Below are 8,119 nucleotides of genomic sequence, written 5' to 3' on the forward strand. Positions count from 1 at the left end.
ATTCTTGAGAAAATAAGAGAGGACACTTCTACTTTAGTACCAACGGTACAAGATGAGATACCATAAGTAACTGCAACATGTGTCACAAATGATGCACAATTACAAGCAGTGTCTCGTCGTAGTAGGAGGGTTGTTAGGCAACATGAAACATTCATGTTTTTGGGAGAGTCTTTGGACTTGATCCTTAGTGAACATGAAGTTAATCCCTGGACATATGATGAAACACTCCAAGATAAAGATGCAACATCTTAGCAAAGTGCAATGAACTCTGAAATAGAATCTATGCATTCTGATCAGGTCTGGGAACTTATAGAACTACCAAATGGTACAAAAACCATTAGCTATAAACGAGTCTACAAAAGGAAAAGAGGAACAGACGAGAAGGTGGAAACCTTTAAAGCGAGGCTTGTTGCGAAGGGGTATACTCAGAAAGAGAGAATCGATTATGAGGAAACTTTTTTACCGGTAGTCATGCTTAAGTCTATCCGAATTCTTTTATCTATTGCTACTTATATGAATTATGAGGTTTGACAAATGGATGTCAAGACAATTTTCCTTAATGGAAGTCTTGAAGAAAACATCTATATGAAGCAACCAGAGGGATTCATTGCGAAGGGCAAAGAGCATATTGTATGTAAGTTCAATCGGTCCATTTATGGACCGAAACAAGCTTCTAGATCTTGGAACATCCGGTTTGATGAAGTGATCGAGTCTTATGGATTCATTCAGTGTTCGGATGAGTCTTGTGTATACAAGAAAAGTGACGAAAACGTGGTGATATTTTTTGTACTATACGTAGATGACATTTTGCTCATTGGCAACAATGTCAAAGTGTTGTCAGACGTAAGGGTATAGATGCCCAAGCAGTTTGATATGAAGGACTTGGGAGAATGTGGACATATTCTTAGGATCAAAGTAATAAGGAATCGCATGAAAAGAATGTTGTGATTATCCCAAGCTTCACACATCGATACTATCGTAGCTCGTTTTAGCATGCAAAACTCCAAGAAAGATTTTCTACCTTTTCGGCATGGAGTACCTTTATCTAAAAAGATGTGTCCTAAAACATCAAAGGAGATAGAGAAGATGAAGGCAGTTCCTTATGCTTCGGCTGTAGGAAGCCTAATGTATGCAATGCTATGTACGAGACTGGATATCTGTTTTGCCGTGGACATGGTTAGCAGATATCAAAGTAACCCAGGACCGGGACATTAGACTGCAGTAAAGTATATATTAAAGTACCTGAAAAGGATTAGAAATTATATGCTGGTTTACTAGGCAGATGATTTTCTCCCTATGGGTTACACGAATTTGGATTTCCAATCAGATAGGGGCAGTAGTAAATCAACCTCGAGGTATGTGTTACTTTGGGAGGTGGAGCCATAGCATGGAGGAGTATTAAGCAGAAATGCGTTTCAGACTCCACCATGGAAGCTGAGTATGTGACAGCCTCTAAAGCAGCTAAAGAAGCTGTATGACTCAGAAATTTCTTGATGGACTTAGATGTGATTCCTGGTTTGCCCAAAGTTATCATAATTTATTGTGATAATAGTGGTGCAGTAGCAAACTCCAAGGAACCACGAGCCCATAAGGCAAGTAAACATATTGAGCACAAGTACCACCTGATACGAGACATAGTAAAACGATGAGAGGTTGTTGTCGCCAAGATTACATCAGCAGGTTACATGAGCACAATTGTTAGAGTGTATACTAAAAGCCTAACTTTTGGTATAAACATTTATCTAGAAATAAGAATCACATTGGTCAAATGTCTACATTTATGATAAATGTAGTTGTTCAATTAATTTATATTGTCGATAACATGGTGTGTGGTGTTACACACAGAGGATCATGTTATCAGTATCTTATAAATTATAAATAGTAGCTCACGACCATAATGGAAAGGAACAAACCATTGGAAGATCGTAGTGTAATTAGGTATCAGTTTATCTTGACTGTATAATTACACTAGTACACTCAGAGTGTATTGAGTAGGACCATTTGAGGTCGTTTCTTTTATACTGACTTTATAAAGAAACAAAGACCTCGGTTATTATGGAAGTGTGTGCTCTTAATCCTAATATAATAACAAGCACATATATTTGATATTTATTTCTTTAATTTATCAATGGGTGAGATTTAGTTCGATAAATCAATAAGCCCGATAAGTTGGGAAATGATATCACTTATAGTGTGTGTTGTTGATTATAGAAGGAAACTGTGTCCTAGAGATACTAGGTTGATAATGTCCTCAAGAGGAGCTCATAAGGATTGTCATGTTAAACCCTGTAGGTGGACTTAGTCCGACATAATAATAAGGTTGAGTGGTACTACTCTTGGACTAAGATATTAATTAAATGAGTTGTCAGTAACTCACTTAATTAGTGGACATTCGATATCTTAAACACAGGGAGACTAACATGCTCATAATAAGAAGGAGCCCAAAAATATAATTTGGGATTGGTGCGGTAGTTCAATAATAGTTCTCTAGTGGAATGAATTATTATTGATAAAATTAAGTTGTGTGTTCGGGGCGAACACGGGATGCTTAATTTTATCGGGAGACCAAAACCAATTCCTCCTCTCGGTCCCTATCGTAGCCTCTTATTTATAGAGTTCTATACCCACCTATACCCACCTTCTATACCCACCAATAAGGGGTCGGCCAAGCTAGCTTGGGAACCAAGCTAGGGCCGGCCTAGGTATAAAATTGGGTGGCCGGCCTTAGCTTGAACCCAAGCTAGTGGGGGCCGGCCAAATTAAATTAAAAAGAGATTTTAATTTTAATTTTTATTATGTGGAAGAAATAATTTATTAAAGAGAATTAAAATAAAAATATCTCTCTTGTAAAAGATCTACAAAAGATTAAAGAAAGAGATTAAATCTCTTTCCTTATTTGTAGATTGGTGAGATATTTTATTTTCTCTTTAAAATTATCCACATGTTGATAAAATTAAAATTATAGAAATTTCCTTTTATCAACCATGAAGAAATTTTTAAAGAGAAATTTTATTTTTAAAATTTCCGGAAACAAATTAGGAAGTTTTAATTTGTTGATTAAAACTTGTCTAATTTATTTCCTCTTGATGTGGCCGGCCATTAGAGATTAATTGGGGAAATATTATTTTATTTTTCTCAATTAAATCATGTCAAGGGAATTAAGGAAATTTTATTGTAATTAAATTTCCTAATTTGCCTAGGCCAAGGAATATAAAAGAAGGGGTGAAGGTGCCTTCACAAGATACAACCTCTATTATTCTCCCTCTCCTATTCTTTGGTGTGGCCGGCCAACATCTTCTCCCTTTCTTCCTCTTTGTGGTGGCCGAATATCTCTATTGCTTGGAGCTCTTGTGGAGGTCGGATACTACTTGGAGAAGAAGAAGAAGAAGGAGAGAAAGCTTGCATCTCTTGGAGCTTGGTTGGTGTTCTTCTTCTTCCTTGGTGAAGCTTTATTTTTTGTGGCCGAACCTAGCTAGGAGGAGAAGAAGGTGGTTGGTGGTTTCTCATCTCGGAAGACCGTTGCCCACACAACGTCCGAGGTTAGAAGAGGAATACGGTAGAAGATCAAGAGGTTTTTTCTACAAGGTATAACTAGTAATTTTTCTTTCCGCATCATACTAGTTATTTATGGAAATAATACCAAATACAAGAGGCTTACGATTCTAGAATTTCGAATATGTTTTTCGATGTTGTGTTCTTTTATTTTTTCTTTTCCTTGTGATTTGATTGTTCTTTTCGGTTAACCTAAAGTTATTTTAGGAAATTAAATATTAGCTTTCTATAAAAGGTTTTGTCTAGTCGGTGGTGGTTGCTCCCATATCCAAGAAGGCCATGTGCCTCGCCACGTCAGTACTGGGAACCGATTATGGAAATTAATATTTAATGGAATTAATAACTAAGGTCGATTTGAATCGAGCGTGTTAAGTTCCGCGAGCCAAGTCAAAACCTAAAAGAACGAATAGATTAAGTTTTGGATCAAATGTGTTAAGTTCAAGCGATCCAAAATTTAATTTAAAAGAACACATGGTAGCTAGGAAAGGTTCGAGACCTTGTACAAAATTTTTATGCAGTGGAACCTCTAGGTTTTCAGAGTAGCAACCAATGGTATCGAGCTAGGGTTTTGCCTCTGTGTATTTGGTATTAGTTTAATTATGCACATGTAATACATAATTTAGGCAGGTTAATAGTAGGATGTGCTAACTTTGTGGATGCAGGATCCAACTATTATGGCTTTTAGTTATTATGTGTGTGATTGGACCCTTGGACATGTCAAGGGCATTTATATGTGTGTGCATGATTGTATTATAAAATACAGCAGGAGCTGTATTTAGTTTGATTAGGATTTTATTTTTGATCTAGATACATGTACATTCCTTTTATGGAATATAGGATCAAAATGTAAAATTCTATTTAAGTCATCGAATCTTGCAAGCGTGGAACCTTCAGGACCGGGCGCGGAGACTAGGAGCAAGATGGATCGACGGCTAGTCACAGTGGCGGTGGCCAAATATGGCGGCAGCTTGGGATAACACACGGAGGACAACTAGAGATAAAAGCCATAATAGTTGAAAATTAGATTTCTATTTATTGCTTTTATATTGTCTGTGTGTGTGCATGTTGGTTTACATATTTAGTAGGCTAGCATAGTTAAAATTCCTCATTTATAAATAACTAAGTGGGAGAGGATTTTTAAGTAAACCCCATGGTCTCCATTCCTGGTTTGTAAGTGATACAAAAACTTGCGCGTTGGCTCGAGTGCCTTCCTCCAAGCGGATGAGCTTGTTTGTGGATCACTGACAGACTTCCACTTTTGGATGACTATAGGAAGTTAATTAAGCGTGTGATCTTCCCCAACGGAAGGGGCATAATCTTATTAATGGACTTAGTGTCAAGTAATGGTATACACTTAGACACATTTAATAGTATCCTCCCAACAGACTTGTGTGACAAAGGGAAACCAACTATTGATTTGTCATAAAACTAGATTGGCAATATAATAAAATTAATAAACCCCTCTTACAAATGTTTGAATTTGTATACGTCCACCCTAACGTGGCATACAAGATTCATGGTGTTTGAGGTAATTTTATTTGTCAAAAGGTTATATTGACAAGATAGTCAATGGGTAAAACCCTCCTCTTACAAATGATGAATTTGTATACGTCCACACTAACGTGGCATGCAAAATTCACGGTGTTTGAGGTGTTGGTGAATTTAAATAATATTGTTTGAGGAATCAATGTTATTTTAAATTCAAAGAGTTTTGACCAAATATTTGATTAAAGATAGACCAACTATTAATTTTATTCGTCATAAAGTAAGGTTGACGAGATAATAAAATTAAATGATAAAATTTCCTCTTTGAATTTGTATATGTCCACACTAAACGTGGCATACAAGATTCATGGGGATTTTTAAGGAGTTGGTCTTAACCAAATATTTTTGTGATTCTTAGGATGATGGTCAATCCCTAGCTGATATACTTTAGGATAGACTTAGTGGTCCCAATTATAATTGATTGGAAATAGGATTTGGACATTAAGGTAGACTGTCCTCTTAGAACTAAGAACAATATATGTGTATTTTATTCATTAGTTGAAACATGTTTAGTGGTGTTATCTACGGAACACGGGTGTGAATCTGGATGCCATTAATCATGTCCATGATTCATTCGGGGTTCGAAACGACAACTAAATGAAAATAAAACACCGTCCACATGGGCACTTCTGTAAAGTGGCGCTGTTGCAATGGGAGATGTTTATCTTTGATAAAAATAAAACATGGATTTTGAGTAATTGTCTTTACGCACAAGTTTAGAAAGAACTAGTTTTCGGTTTCTAAACTATTCATGATATTCGCCTCTTTTAATAACAAAGTTGTTATTAAGAAAAAGAGGAAGTGCAGATGGTACGTTGGTTGCAATTTATAAATCAATAACTCTCACGATGCAACAAATGGAAATTAGTAACACATCTTAACTTTAAGAAAGTAACCTTGAAATGAACCAATTATATCTTTGGCATGAAGGCTAGGTTATATTAACTTGAGTATGATTCATTGGTAGGTGATGAACTTTTGGGTTAATTAGTAGTTGAAATCTTTCCAACTGCGAGTCTTACTTGGAAGAAAAAATAACCAAGAAGCTTTCAAGTCTAAGGGTATGGAGTCGAAGATATGTTGAAATTGGTTCATTCGATTTGTGTGATCTATGACTATCCAAGCAAGAGGTTGTTTCAAATATTTCGATTTTATAGACAACTATTTGATATATGGATACATTTACTTGATGTGCCACAAGTCAAAGTGCTTTGATTAGTTCAAAGAGTATGAGGCGATGTGGAGAAATGTCAAGGTAAAGTATCAAGACACTACGGTGAGATCGTGGTGGCAAGTACCTCTTGGGAGAATTTAGGAGTCACTTATCGAAGTAGGGATTCAATCCCAACTAACTGCCAACAGAATGGTGTAGAAAAGGAAGGTATAGGACTCTTATGGAAATAAGTAGATTGATGATGAGTTATTTGAAAATTACCAAATTCATTTTAAGGATATACTCGGAAACGAAGTGAACATAGTATCTTCAAGTCGAACTCTCTACTCATATAGAATTCTTTGAATAGGTGTAAGCTATTTTGAAGCATATTCGGATTCAGGTAGTCCAGCACATATGCTGAAGAGAGACAATGATAAATTGGACGAAATTCACTTGTTTGTGGGTTATCCTAGAAATGAAATTAGGTTTATAGTCTTAAAATCGGAAGGTCATTGTTAGCATCAATGACCGATTTTTAGAAAAGGACTATGTAATAAACCACGTGCCCATAAGAAAATTTGTTCTTAAGGAAATAATAAAGACATGTCTAATCTAGTACCAATTGTACAAGATGAGATACCACTGGAAACTACAACACGTATCACAAATGATACACAATTACAGAAAGTGTCTTGTCATAGTGGGAGGGTTGTTAAGCAACCTAAAAGATTCATGTTTTGGGAGAGTTTTGGACTCGATCCCTGGAGGACATGAACCCGATCTCGGTCATATGATGAAGCACTCAAGATAAAGATGCAATATCTTGACAAAGAGTAATGAATAACGAATTAGAATATATATTCTAATAAAATCTGGAAGCTTGTAGAACCACCAAATAGTGTAAAGCCTTTGGGTATAAAAGGTCTATAATAGGAAAAGAGGGATGAGGGAAGGTAGAAACCTTTAAAGCGAGGCTTGATGAAAAGACTTTTTCATTGGTAGCCATGCTTAAGTCTATCAGTTCTTTTATCTATTTGGCAAGTGGATGTTAAGGCATTCCTTAATGGAAGTCTTGAAGAAAGCATCCATATAAAGCAACCAGAAGGGTTCATGCAAAGGGCTAAGAGCATCTTGTGTAAGCTCAATCAGTCTATGGAGAAAACTTCAAGGTCTTGGAACATCAGGTTTATCAAAGTAATTCATACCTATGGATTTATTTAGTAACCGGTAAGTCTTGTGTATATAAAAGGTTTGATGGAAGTGTGGTATTTCTTGTACTATCGTAGATAACATTTTTGGTAGTTGGAGACAATATCAAAATGTTGTCGAAAGTAAGGGTGGTTGTCCAAACAATTCGATATAAAGGACTTGGGAGAATGAATATATTCTTGAGATCAAGTAATAAGGGATCGCAAGAAAAGAATATTTATCCCAAGCTTCATACATCGGAAAAATCCTTGCTCGTTTTAAAGCATGCAAAACTCCAAGAAAGGTTTCTTACCTTTTCAGGATGGAGTAACTTTATCTAAAGATATGTCTCTGTAGACATCAAAGGAGATAAAGGAAATAAAGGCAGTTCTTTATGCTTCGGCTGTCGGAAGCCTAATGAAGGCTATGCACGAGATAAGAAATCTGTTATTCTAGGGCATAGTTGGCAGATATCAAAATAACTCTGGACAAGGACAGTGGACTACAGTAAAGCATATATTGAAGTACCTTAGAGGCACTAGAGAATATATGCTAGCTTACAAGGCAGTTAATTTGGTCCTTGCGGGTTGCATGGATTTTGACTTCCAATCGGATAGGGACAATAATAAGTCAACCTCGGGGTTTTGTGTTTACTTTAGGAGGTAAAGTCATAACTAT

Source organism: Zingiber officinale, chromosome 3A (genome assembly GCF_018446385.1).
Source record: "Zingiber officinale cultivar Zhangliang chromosome 3A, Zo_v1.1, whole genome shotgun sequence".
Taxonomy (NCBI): domain Eukaryota; kingdom Viridiplantae; phylum Streptophyta; class Magnoliopsida; order Zingiberales; family Zingiberaceae; genus Zingiber; species Zingiber officinale.